Genomic DNA, 14,405 nt, shown 5'->3' with positions numbered 1-14,405 from the left:
TTTATTTATGCTTTCTACGCGTTTGCGAATACGGCAATGAGCCGAGCGATATACGATGCATATCGAATTACTGCCGGGCGCTCTATTGGCACATAGAAAGATCATGCATCGGTAAAGGGAGAAAAGTTAAACTCGCTCTACATCCCGAAAGAAATTCAGCCGTATGTGGCACGTAGTTTACCATGCGCGCACGGTATACACGACGCCAGTTTTTCGACCAACCGGATACGGATCGCAATTTTCGGAGCACTCGTGCGTGCTTTTTTAAGTCTTTCACGTCGCGGAAACGTGAAAGGATATACTTCTAAATTCGGCTTCGGTGGCGTAGCCTACTTCGCCGCAGAAGTTTGCAACTTTTCGCAGCACGCTTTGCAAGTCCATTTCCGTTTCCCCGATGCCTTTATCCGGTATCTTTATCCGCGCGAGCAAAGCACAAAGCGGAACGCGAGGCAGGCAGCAGCAGCAGCAGCGACGGCGGCGCCGGCGGAGTTGATTTCGCACACGCGCCCCTGCCATTTCGTAAATATCATGTTCGATATATAACGCCGTATAACATTTAATATTACAATTACGCAATCGACATCGCGATCGTTCTCATTGCAGTAAATCGAAGCTACGCAGCGTCTATCGCGTTTACGTCAAATTTTCATTAATTACATCGATATCTCGCAGCGCGGTGCACTGTATTTTCATTTTGCACACAGCTTGAAATTAATTTCAACTTTATCGATATCGGGGTGTAATTGTGCACCGGAACGTGTGATTTTATCGTTTTCCATAAATAATTTATTCCAGAAATATTCGAGGAAGAGCGAAGAAAACTGCGGAGAATTAACATTGTGCGATCACTTGCTAACTGTAGCGTGAAATAAAGAGAGATGTACAGAGAGAGAAAGCGAGAGAGATTTATCCAAATTAAAGGGAACAGGAATATAAATAAATGAAAAGAAGGATAGTTACCTTTCTCTTTGAGGCCACTTCTCGAAAGATAAACGTCTACTCCTCACTTCGCGAAGAAATTTCGACTGCAAGTCTCGACGGATTTATGACGCGTTCATATTCTGCGCTTATTAAAGCACGCACAAGTACTTACGAATATAGAGACAGTAGGAAGTATTCAATTAATATTCACTATTAATTATAAATTACTTCGTCGGTTGTTGTTTCCGTCAGTTTTATGTTATTGAAATTAGAGATCGCAGAAATCATCTCGTTGTTGTCATTCCGATAAGTCCTTATTTAATAAAAAGTCAAATCGAATAAATAATCTCAAGGTTTATTATGACATTCGAATCGGGAGATGAATACGTGTATCCATAGGGATTTGCCATCCGCGTCCGCCACAGGGAGCTCGATAGAAACTCGAGACATGGAATCGCGTTTCGCACTAGACGCTGTCCGCATTCAAAATAAACGAAGAACAAAATCGTTACTTCGAAGCGAACCCATCACACAGCAGGTGGTGGTCTTCTCTGTCTCTTCTCTTCTCTCATCGTGCAAAGACCGAATATAGGGTTTACGATGGATTTACAACATGGCGGGGCACGATATTTGCACCTTTAAAACGGCTGGCACAGATTGAGGGATATTTCGTGATATTAGAAGTAGAAGGTAATAACGATTCCTCCGCAGTCGCCATGACAATATCACAGAGATATTTTCTCTGCGTCACGCTCGCCATTTGATATTAAATCGCGACGTTAAGTAAATGACACAAAATGCAATGCTGTTTGCTTTCTATATTCCGGTCGTAAAAACTGACCATTAGAGCAAAATCACGATGTTTGGTCAGAATATGAGAAATATACGAGGAAAAGAGATTTATTTTGTACTCTTGTAGTTTTACGCAGGATCCATTTTTATAGACAGATTTATTTTCACAAATCTCCCTGAGAAACATGTACATATTTTCAATTGCGCGTCCACTGCGGTACTCACGCTGTTCAAAATCCCCCGGCGCTATCTCGTAGATACGTAATCACAGGAAATCAATTGACAATCGAGAAAAGTTAACGATAGAATTCGAATTAACCAGGCATTAGTTTCAGCTTGATAGTTTTGAAAGTCCGTAACTATGCAAAGTGGTATTTCAAATTCGGTGCACTTGTATCTCATCTGACGCGTTTTCCATTAGCATCCCGAGTGCATAAACCACGTGGCCGAATTAGATTGTCCTTTTCTTTCATTCAGTAAAGAAAAAGTGCAATTTCTCTCACATAATGCTTTGGTAAATGTAGTTTTCTGGGATGTGTTTCAGGATAATATTGTACAATCTATTATATTCAGAATATATGATGCATATTTAACAACAGAACTTTCTTCGTGGTTTTAATATTTACGAAAAATATACATTGTTCGAACTGTAGTTTCTCGTTACGTAGTTTTATTTTCGAAAACTGTTGATTTTTTTGAACGTAGGAGTTTTGAGAAAAATAATAGCCGTTGAATTTTTTGCGCAAACCGCTTTCGCGTGATAACTTCGCTCCGAAATGTAACATACGGCGTCTCAAAGGGTTTCGCGACAATGGAGTTTTATGCGTGGCGTCTGTTGTTATTGTATATTATGCAAGCGGTGCTTTTGCAACCGCGGGATAATATGACCGCAAAATTGCGAAAACGAGTGCTGCGCACCGACGAAATGTGCATTAATAAGTGCATCGCGATACGATGAAATACGAATGAATACAAAAGTCATGTTGAATTTAACGCTTCTGCTTAAGTGCTATCAATTTAAACTATATTCCACTTGTATATTTACATGAGCGCATATACATAATTCAAAGCAGGTACGCAGAGATAGTTGCATGCGAATGCAGTGTCTGTGTTAACTACGAAGAAGCTTCGCTCTTTTGCATCTGCTTGACCGATGCAATAAACTCGCTTTGAGTAAGAAAGAGTTAAAAAGATAAGAGAGAAATAAAAAAACCATTATTTTTTATATGTACCGCTTTAATGAGACTCAATTGAGACTTATCGGATCGGCAAGCGATACAAGGATCGCCTTTAAATATTTAATATTTTTAAAAATTGACTTGATTTGCTAACGCTTATTCCATTTTTTATTAAATTAAAGTTAGTGCGTTTTCAATTAAAGTAGTGCGATTCACTCGCATTAATTTGACTGCATCATTGATTGTTGTTTTTGTTTCTTTGTCAATGTGGTACTCACTTGTTCAATTTTTTTTTCCTTTTTTATCGCAACCAGGTGTCGGGAAACCACCTGCGGAAATTTTTAAGTTTACTACAAGGCCTCGAATTATCCTGAATTAATTTTTTTCGCAGCTTTTAATTGATCCTCGTTTAAAACCGATTTGGATTTTCTTTAAATTTCCAGAACAAAATGTTTTGAATCATCACCGGACAGGACTTTCGCTAATACAGCTCTCTCCAAAGGTTGATTTAATATTTCTATCAGCTTCAACTAAACCGTGCCCTAGTTTGAATTCATACGAGAAAAATATTTGCTATTCTTTTGCGGAAAAAATTAATAACATATTAAAATTTAAAAATAAACCGCTTATATAAAAAAATCTTTATAAATATGTGATAATATTAATGGTACAAGCAGAAATATACTTTGTATCAGCTTTTTATTAATTGTGCTAATCTTATTAATTGTCAGTCGGAGAGTCGAATATCGGCATTTTAATTTGATAAATTAAAAAATTAAATTAAAATTGATATAATATTTAATATTCTCTCGACATTAAATAATTCACGAATAATCGAAAATAAAAATAGAATTCCAATTTCACATTTCTTTGAAGAATATTACATTCATCCATTATATTTTAAGAACTGTTAAATATATTTAGAGTAAACTATAATCTAAAGATAACAGAAAGAACTTTCATTTTATATTTAAAATCGAAAGATATTTTGTATATCGTTCACAAATTTAAACAACCTTCTAAAAAGCAGTCGCGATCTAAAACCGCTCGGGTGAATTCACTTCCGTGAGTGAGTCGAAGGTGGGACCGGGTGACAGCTGGGCCGTCGAATATTCCTTTCTGATGGCCGCCAGCAATTTGATACGGTGATACCTGGCGGCGCCATTTGAGCCGCTTTATGTACCGAGTAAATAAATCCTCACCACATAGACGCAGCGCTCCTCTAGCCCGTCCGTCGCGGCCAGGGAACTGACTGATTTCGATTAGGGACCTGGATTGTCCTACGGATCGTGTGTCCCGGCAAAGTGATCTATTGTTCCAGCGAACTCGGCGCGCCTCGGCCGCCGAACTTTCCGGCGTTTCTACTTGCCGCGCGCAACGATACCGGGGACACTTTTATCTTCATTCTTTATCCACCGCGCCCGCTGCCTTTGCCCGCCGACGCCCGCACTCGCCCGTTACCTTTTTCGCGTGGCCTCTGGCAGATAACAAGATGGCAACGGACCGTGACGAGCATCTCCCGCCGAGTAAAATTGTCCGGATCTCGTCACGGCGCAGGCAGATAGATAGGGAAACGGGGGACGGGGCGAGGAGGAACGTGGGAGAAGCGCTCCTCGTTATCTTGCAACGCCGCTGAGAAGTGGTACCAACAAATACATAATGGAACGTTTCGCTTGACTCTCGCGCTACCGACGTTCGCGGTTTTCGCTACCGACCGCTGGCGCAGCGACGTTGGCATGTTTCTCGAATGTTACGTATAATGTGTCTCAAAACTACCATCTTGCCGCGCGGTCTATCAACAATTTTTTTTATATTTATTTAGTCGATATCTCGCTGGTCTCGGTCGCGCTGACTTAAAAGTTTCATGATGCAGTAAGACATTTGATGCCGCGAAAGATATACCTAATTCCGTCCGCCACGGACGATAAATAAATTCTCGTACAAAAAACTCAATTCACGAGCGAATTTTAATATCTATTTTGTTGCGGAGATCTTAATTTGTTGTCCGATAATTTGTATCGTATAGAGCGCGAAGTTAAAAAAAATAAAAACGCTACAGTCTACAGTTATTTATTTGCTGTCGATACGATAAACAAGATGTCAACCGTAAGTAAGTTGCTCTATTCAGTAAATTTGGTTGTAACTTCGCGGACAGTCAACTAAAAGTCAAGCCGAAGAACAATTCGCGGTCCGAAATGTGTAATACAGCACACCGCGTTATTTCCATTTGAAAGAATTTCCGTGCTTTGCATCAACGCCGGCCAGAAAATTATCCGTGCAAATTTCTTTACCTCGATAAATCTCGCGGAAAGCGTTGAAAACTATAAATGTCAGGACTATGAAGAATTGATACATCTATTTTTATTTCCCGTCTGGGTATGAATGCCTGGCGTGAGCGATATCCGACAAAAGATATCGTGCAAACCGATACCTTTGTTTCGGAATATATTTCTTGGCATTTTCGTGTTTCGGTATAATTACAACTTAAGTTTTTACGACATCATATATTTTCATTGTTTCATCGAACATACTCGTTCGTCAAATTATTCGCAAATATTTCAGTCAAGACTCGTAAAAAAGTTTTATTTGTGCAAGTTCAGTAGTTTTTATCGCGCAATTGTTTTCATAGTTCGAGATTGTCATACACACATACCGACGTATCTGCCGAAGTGTTCCCATAAGAACGGGGATAAGAGCTTTGATGTGAGAATTCGCGTTGAAATTAATATATTCCCTCTGTGTGAATCTTATCAATTATTGCAGCCAAATCAGATCCGCAATAATGCCGCGAACGATTTAATAATTTACCCTGCTGTGTAATCATACGTTCATGATCGCTGAATTACCGTCATGTGAAATGTTTTATCGTGTATAGCCATGTACTTTCATATCGTAATCACAAAGCGTACGCGGTGACAGAGCTAATACCATCCGATTCGATAACGCTTCTAATCCTAGTGTCGAGGTGCTAATAAGTATAGGCTCTCTCTCTTATTAATGTTCACACATTTATTCACGCGGCAATCATATGCACGTGCATAAATTATAGTAGTAGCTTCGGCCGCAAATATTTGTTACCGTTGCTTGTCAATGTGTGAGAGTTTTCGAAAAGTGTTTCGATTTATTCGATAGAAACATCCATTATCCAATAAATATATTTCGTATGCGCGTATCGCATTGTGAAGTATCTTATCATAGTTTATGATCGACAATATATTTGTCTTGCGAAATATGAAATACGACGCGGCAATTTATTGGCAACAATAAAATATATTATACGTATGAGGGTATGCGTCCGTGTGATCGTTGAAGATTAACTCAGTGCCCTACGAATGGAACGCAACGTGCCATGAATTATTCAGGAAGCCGCGGCAAGCTTGCACGTGCTAATTAACCGACAACCTGTCGTCGCGTGAGCCTCTTTCAATGGTGATACACGTTTGTTTTGCAAATGCATCGGTGAAATAGCAGCGAGAGAGATTTTTGAATGTGACTTTTCAATTTTATGCATTCGACACGCATCATCTGGATACATCGTCAACGCAAAATATTTCCACGTTTAATTGACGATTAAACGTCACTTAACGAGCCGCGACGCGTTTAAATAATCGTATTACATTGCTTTTACGCCGCAAAATACACACGATTTACGTTTTATCCCGCGGGATTATTAAGACTTCGATAAAGTTCTTTTCTTCTCGGAAGTGCTTTTTTTAAATTAAATCCCTCGCTACATATAATTCTTCTTATTTCCATTCGACCCAATTATTCCCGACGTCGTGCGCGAATGAAAGTTGTACCGGTCGCGAGAGGGTGTAGAGCGCCGCCTCCGTTTCCACTTGCAGTAGAAAAGCCTCGATCCGGCTCAGACTGCGAGGCGCCCGACCGGCACGCGAAATCGTTGCATGTCCGCACGTGCTAACGAGTGGGAATAGCTACGCATTAACTCGCGATCAGCTGATGGCGGTCTATGTCCGTTCGTGTTGCAGATAGCGTTATATCGGAAAAATGTGAGTGGCGCCGGCTTGATCGATAACGTTTCGCGGCTCTGCGATTCCCTCGCGGCCGCTCCCGCTTCTCTTTACTCTAATTGTACAAACCCGTTTAAATATTGATCACGCATTTTTCACGATTTATGGGGTGCATGAAACATCGCTATAAAGTAGGCGCGAAGAGCAGCCGGTACTACTTCATCGTATGCCGGAACGTATTTCCATAAAAACAGAATTTGCGGTATTATATGCAATTTTGTGCGTCCGTTTATTAAAATTGTTGCATTGTCGGTGATACTGACAATTATGTAGCTTTTGAATAAAATAAGTTGCGGAAATTTATATGAAATTTCCTTTTTTTTCTGCAAATGCGATATGTTGCACGGCGAGCGAAATGCTTTTAACGAGGAGATACAATGTAGTTTCAATCAAAATTACCTCGCTTTAATTATTTCACAAACTGGCTCGCAAAAATATTTATTTTTAGATAGAAGCAAAAATATCTTTATATCAAAAATTATTGTGATGATCGCGACCGCGTTTACTTTTGTATCATATCGTTTGAACTTTGAAATACGATCGAATATGCAGAATGAAGCAAATAAAATACTTTTAAGCGGCATTCTAAACCGATATCGAATTATCCGCAAATTACATATAATAAAGTTATATCGTTATAGAAACGCGTCGATTGCCCGTGCAAATATTGCGATATATCGCTTTTCTCCGTACAATTATCACGGACAGCAATTTATCTATGTTATTTCGAGTCCGTTAACAGCGGCTCGTCGATATCAATCGTTCTCTTTCTCCCTCTTTCTCTCTCTCTCTCTCTCTCTCTCTCTCTCTCTCTCTCTCTCTCTCTATCGCCAAATAAACTTTTCTATGCGATCAATGCGCTAATCCGGCATCAAAAATTTCGTGACTCAATCACTCGTACGATATCACCCTAGTCGAGTTGTCAGTTATACTCCACGCGTCGCTGGTTCGCGAAATTGCAGTCGAAGCTACGTCAGCCATAACACTCTTTGTCGGTGTATCACGAATATGCGATTTAACTGAGCGATACGCGCGTACTTACCTGCATGAGCGCACAATGAGTGCTCGATTATCGCGGTAGATTTGTATTGACGTCGCCCGTGCTTTATTGCGACCAAGAATAGTGGTTATCCCGGCGATTACCAAGCGGCGCAGGAAGCAGACGCTGACTGATACCGATATCTGATTGAAGTCGCGAACTTATTAGGACGAATTTTTAATTCCGACCGATACGAAGCGCGTCGGGGCTCCTCTCCGTTTTATTTCACATTTCGACACAATTATATCGTTATCCCCCTTTTATCAAGGCTAAAGTAAAGCTTAATGCGCGTATTGAAAGTTCATAAACTCTGTAAATAAAGCTCTAATTCCGCAGTTTGCTATTTGTGTCGCTCGTTTTCGGAGGATAAAAGCTAAAATAAATCCCGTCACCTATTGTCATATCATCATATTGTGACTACAGAATGGAGCGTTCTATTCTAGGCAGCGGCATAATCGTTGTAAGCGAATGCGCGCTAATTATACCTAATCTATATAAGTTGGCGCTGTGTGCTTTCGGTCATGAATAGCCGCCGTACAAAGAAGCATAGTTGTTTTACCTCATTGGGCGCATATAATATACACGAGCCAATCACGATTCTGTTTAACAATTACAATTGCAACGTGATTAATGTGCTTAGGCCCTTATTTGTAGTAGCGCCGCCGCCTACCATATTGCCATTAAAGCTACCGTTAATACTCATTACAATGGATCGTATGTGCGTGTCTTCTCACATGACATTTTGTACAATGCTCACGTTATTTTGTTCACGCGTCCACGAGCGCGCCCGTGCGCGGATATCTTCGGACCCATGCAAAACCGGTAGACAAAATCCCCGCATCCGGTAAAATCCCTCTTTGTTCCTCGCAACATGCTCGGCCCGCCCGCGTGATACCGTGTTAATCATACTCGGCGCTGGCATAGCCGTCATACGCCGTAGCGGGGTCACGATTGATGCATAAACGTATTCACCGGTCTGCGGTAGTTACATTTTAATCATTTATTCGTGAAAGCAGGACGCCGCTTTTGTGTGCCGCAAATAAACTTAGGCGATTTAGTTATAAATCCAATTTATTCTATACGTGCACGTGAGAACGCATGCTGCTCTTGCGTGTGTCTCTCTTTCTCTCTCCCTCTCTCTCGCACAGCGCACAGTTGTAGTTCCAATATTTTTCGAACGGGCCGCGTGTGTGCATCCTGATTGAGGTACCCCGTGAACACGCGTGCTTCATAAAGTATGCCGAGCATTCATTCAATGGTAACATTTAGCGTATAGCGAAACCGCGCGGCACGGCGCAAATTTATATTCTTCGTATAAAGAGGATTTGCAAATAGCTTGCGAGTCAATGATTCCGATGAAGTGAACTTTGATCTTTCCTAAGCTACGAATAAGTAGAATTAAAATTGCTAACGTCGTACCTTGCATGTATAATTCATATAGGGCGACGACTTGGAATATAAAACGGAGAAGAATTTACACTCTTGTCGTTACGTTTTCTTAAAAGCTTTATGGCGATAGAAATATCATCAACGATAATCTTGCAATCGATAGCTCGTCAGGTGATATCGCTTTTGTTTAAATACGTTATTCGAGTTCAGCAGCTAGCCAGCTGTTTGCCGAGGCCCAATATTGGGTTACCGTTAGCGAATTCTGCGAACCAATCTCTTCTGGCAATCGCGCTACATATCTCCCTGTGGGTGCTTCGATTCGTCGGCGGCAGCAAAGTTGTAAGCTGCATATTTTATCTGTGATAAAGTGCACCGCCAATACTCCTCTCTTGCTCAGCTGGCGCAGCTTAGTTCCGTTAAGAAACTTACTACTTCCTCGCGCTGGATCTACAGTGTACCCCCGCGGAAGCGGCGATCCGATAAAAATGTACACCGCCGTTCCTTTTGTGCGTTACTAATGTATCACACTTTTTCTTCTCTCGGGCGGATCCGCGAGGAACATCGAAGCACAGATTAAAACTGAATTTATAGCTAACACATCGTAAAAGAATCGTTCACGGTGCATCGAGTAGTCTTAATTTATTTTTCATCGGATGAGTTTGCAGCGTACGAAACTGAAATGAGTCCATTTAACGATCACATCCGACGTCGTACGGTTATGATGAGACGTGAGGCGAGGGTTACGTCGAATCGTTTCGCTCGCGGTGCTCCGCTGGGCGAGCTTCGGATTCAGAAATAAATCCGCCAAACTTTTCTCCCCCGTTGGTCTATTCCCTAGCTGATTTACTAAGACCCGCCCCGATAGCCCTGCAGGCGGCACTCGTTACAACGTCGTTTCCGAGCCTGGAACGAATTCCCAACTTCGCTACGTGGCATGTCGTGTTTCGACGTGAAGCAACCCCCGCGCTCCCTTTCTCCCCGTCCCCGACCGTCTCTTCCCACCGACACCGGCCGTTCGATTTACGCATCGAAATTAAGCCACGCTCGGCTTGCGGCGCTCGTCCGATGCACTGCACTTTTTTAACCCGACCCCACGCTACTCAACGTCAGTTGCACCGGTAGAAACGACGTTCCACGAAACGAGCGCGCATTGGTCAGGGGTGAGTCCAAGAGAATCCGGAATGGTAGCGGTGGTTGTTACGGGAGGGGGGGGAGGGGTAGAATGGGCGAGACTGAATTGATACCTGATACAAGTCCACCTCGCTCGAGGATTTTTGCGCCAGCCACTGCTCGAAGAAGGGAAAGGATGTCTGTGTCGCAAAAAGCGCCGGGTACAACGGGAACGTCTGATTGCTGTCATTTAGCGAGATATTCCGCCGGTATTCCGCTTGTAGAGTCGAGTAAACGAGAGGCGATTGCGGAAATGGAGAGCACGCACGGAGAAATATTTCTGGCGGGGAACTGAACAGCGTTCTTTTCGCGGAATTTGAACGATAAACCTCGACAGGGTGTCAAGAGTCGCGCGATAATGCACGAGGAAATGTAAGAGGAGATTTGAAGAAAGCCGCTGTTATCTGAAATTGGCTGAGGTCATCTCGCGCGCGCGCGCGCACGCGGTAACCCCGCGATTGCAGGAACAATGTTAGATGAAACGAAGTGCATAGTCACGTTGAGGAGTGGTGAGTTTCTGGCAGTCCAAACCGGCGAAGGTTGTTACCGGTAAACGGGATGGGCGAGGCGGATTGAGGTTGATATGCGATACTGGGCTCCGCTTTAATATATAGAATTCTCCGCAACCCGTCGCGGTATCATAACCAGATACGGTGTGTAGAACAATGTGAACAAACTGGTGGTGTGCGGGAGCATATCGCAGGATATATCAATTCCGAACAGTGTTCAGCAAGCGTTATAACAACATAGACCTCTGTTTCCACACGGTTATTATTATACAAAATATTGCTGTGCGCGGAGTCGCACATATCAGCTTGTATACTTGGCGTTTTTCGTCAGCGGATGATTTTATTTCGGCGCGAACTATTAGAACCGTGCGTCGTCGGGACAACACTCATAAATCCACATCGAATAATAATTCGTCCGCGCCAAAGCGACAGCTCGCCAAGTTTCGCATTTTATATTAAAATTATTTTATATCCGAGCGTAAGCCGGAACGTCACAGCGATAGAGCCGACGCAGCACAAGCCCGGATTGATGCAGGCTGATGACAGACACTGGACGGGACGGCTTACCGTCGTACGTGTAGTGCGAATGCGTGAGATGGACGGTCGACGCGTCGTGAAACGAACATGTTAAATAATAGAAACTGAGCTGCTTTGCAATATTCAACGATAAATAATCTAATCTCGATCGAGTATAAATCACTTTTATATTTTATGAATATTTTATAATTATAAAAGTATTTCATAAAAATGCTTGATAAACTGAAATGCGCGCCGTATTTGTTATAAACATATATACGTCGGAAATTCTTTTCATGTTACGTAAGAATAAAATGTTTCTTCAAAAATTCATTATTTATTTTTCCACTTATACACATATTCTTGTATTTCTGTGTATCACATATTTTTCTATGTATAGGAGTTGACGTGATGTAAACGCGAAGACGGAAGTAGTTAATTCCGTGGGTATTGAAATAATGCTTTATATACAGTTAAGCGCAACGAGTTAAGATTTGGGTTTAGATTGATGTGGTGGTAAACAGTAGCAGCCGCATGAGCGATTGCGCCGAGTTTTGTTTTGTAGTTTAGCGTCTGCGAGGTTACAAAAGTGAGTAGTGGATGGAATGTAGGAGTAAAAGCGGATTGCAGCCGCGATAGTGCCTAATTTGTTGCAAACTTTTCACTGAATAAATCGACCTGAGAAATTGGACAGTATAAATTGGCGGATTGTAATTAAGTTAAAAAAATTGCAAACTAATTATATACATATTGCAATGAATGATTAGGTAACCTTTTGAGATTTATTAAATGTTATTGCTATATCTTTATACTTACAATGATAACAATATTGCATCTCTATTATAAATATTATACAATTTTCATCTTTGAACACATGTATTGTAGGCACAAAAAATTGCAAGTAATAAAAATTTATTTTATGCGTGATATATTCTATTATAAATATAATAATTTTTATTTTTTTATAAAGGTATAAAAGTGAAACGCAATTTATATACAATTTTACAATGTTTCACAAAGACAGCTCTTTTTACAAAGGTTACGTATTATCTTCGTTAATATTTCGAATTTAATAATCCAGGGATGTGATCAGAATTGTATTTGTAGCTTTTAATATCCTCGTCGTTCTTTCATACTGCAGTATGCATGTGACATATATACGCCCGCTATGCAACATACGTACTATTGTCCCGATCGGGTATCGCTGACAAAATAGTGAACTCCGCGCGTGGGACACACCGGTTGCCACGAGTTGCATTGCCACCAAAATCCGCGTGGTCTCCAAATAGATGCGTAGGGTGAAACGAATGAACGAACGAACGAACGAACATTCGAACATTCGAAGCTCGACGGTGTGGCGGGTGGAACTGGCGGAAGAGAAGTGGGGTCTCCCGGTGGTCGGTGGAGACTCTAGGTGGCTTTGACCCGCCAATTCAGCATCACCCATACGGGCACTCAACCGCAAATCGAGTTCCGGCCGTAGGGCGGAATAAAATCGACCCCGTCAACCTCGTCCAGCCCCTACCCGCGGCGACCGATGCAGCCTTCGGGCCGCGATTCGCATGTCGGCGAATCTAGTAAGACATTACTCGCGAGGGACACGTTTATTCGACACCCTGGGAGAGGACGAGAGAAAAATAAAGAGAATAAGAGCGCACGAGCAGGGAAAGAAAAAAAAAATCAAGGACGAGATCTTGAGAGTTGACTTTAATGGGTGCAGCGAAATGGAAAAGTCAGACCGCGCGGCATAACCGGGCCAAACCAAAGGTTATGATTTTCGCCGAACGAGCGGGCGAGAGTCGCGCGCGCGTCACACGCTGACATTCTTTCGATATCGCGATCGTAAAATCGTCGTTTTATTCGGGAACCGAGCCGAAGCAACGCGGAAAGCTCGACGATCACAGTTGCATTTTGTACACGGGTTTTTAATGTACGTGCACTCGGACAAATTGAATTCCGAGAGCTGTGCGAGGCAATTTCACGTTTCGCGAGCGTACGTGGACACGAAAATTTTTTGATAATGGGCACAGCAACAGAACGGAGCAATGAAATCGCCGCAGCGAATAGCCCGGGCATTCTCATACCACCGGGCTATTCCGAACTACGCGCAAACTCAGCGTCCTCGAAGCACTCAGGAAGTCGTATGGAACCCCGAAACGAGAACCCGTCCTTCGGGGTCGCTCGCTCTCTTTAATGCTTGAATATGGAGGGTCCAACCTCCAAGTAGACATTCGGTAGGGCAGGGTACGCTGCGCGAGTTCGCTTCCGCCGGAGATGACGCGGATGCGTCGCGCTCCCACCGTTATCATTCTCTACTTTATTACGTGCAGCCTGCATGCGTCACGCGCGCACGTGTCGTCCCGTCGTGTGCGAGAGGAGTTTCCACCCCTCGGCGTATGCAGCTAATCCACATGGGTTGATTTATGAACGAACAGATATACATACTTGTCCACCCTTGCCGCCGGCGAGAAGTTAACTCGCGAGCGTTATTGTTGCGTTAAGTGTTACGACAGAAAGCTTGCGCATCGGCGAATGCCAGGAGGATCGGAATTTATTACTTCGCGTACACTCTGTTGACGATATATCGCAATTTCTTGTAGCCGAACAGTTGGACGTAAACGTTCCTATTAGATATCGTATGATCCTGATACGTCCATTACGAGGATTAAAGACAAATATAGCGGCGATCCAATTCCGCGGGGGGTTTTTTTTTTTTTTTTTTTTTTCGATTTAATGTACTTTTCTACTTAACGTGATTCTGTTGAATCATTGATATTGCGATTGAAGTTGCGCTATCTTTTTGGGGCGAGCGATTTATCGTGAGAAAAATTAGATAATCTCAATTGTACGATGATAAAGC

The 14,405-nt window shown here is 42.4% G+C and overlaps 1 protein-coding gene across 2 annotated transcripts in view; it reads left to right on the top strand.

Moving 5' to 3' along the window:
- LOC105668775 (neurotrimin-like) overlaps positions 1–14,405 on the top strand; it is a 144,902-nt gene that overhangs the window by 109,613 nt on the left and 20,884 nt on the right. The window lies entirely within an intron of this gene.

This window comes from Linepithema humile, chromosome 3 (assembly GCF_040581485.1).
Source record: "Linepithema humile isolate Giens D197 chromosome 3, Lhum_UNIL_v1.0, whole genome shotgun sequence".
Taxonomy (NCBI): domain Eukaryota; kingdom Metazoa; phylum Arthropoda; class Insecta; order Hymenoptera; family Formicidae; genus Linepithema; species Linepithema humile.
The sequence above is the reverse complement of the archived record's forward strand: the minus strand, read 5'-3'. Positions and strand labels throughout refer to the sequence as shown.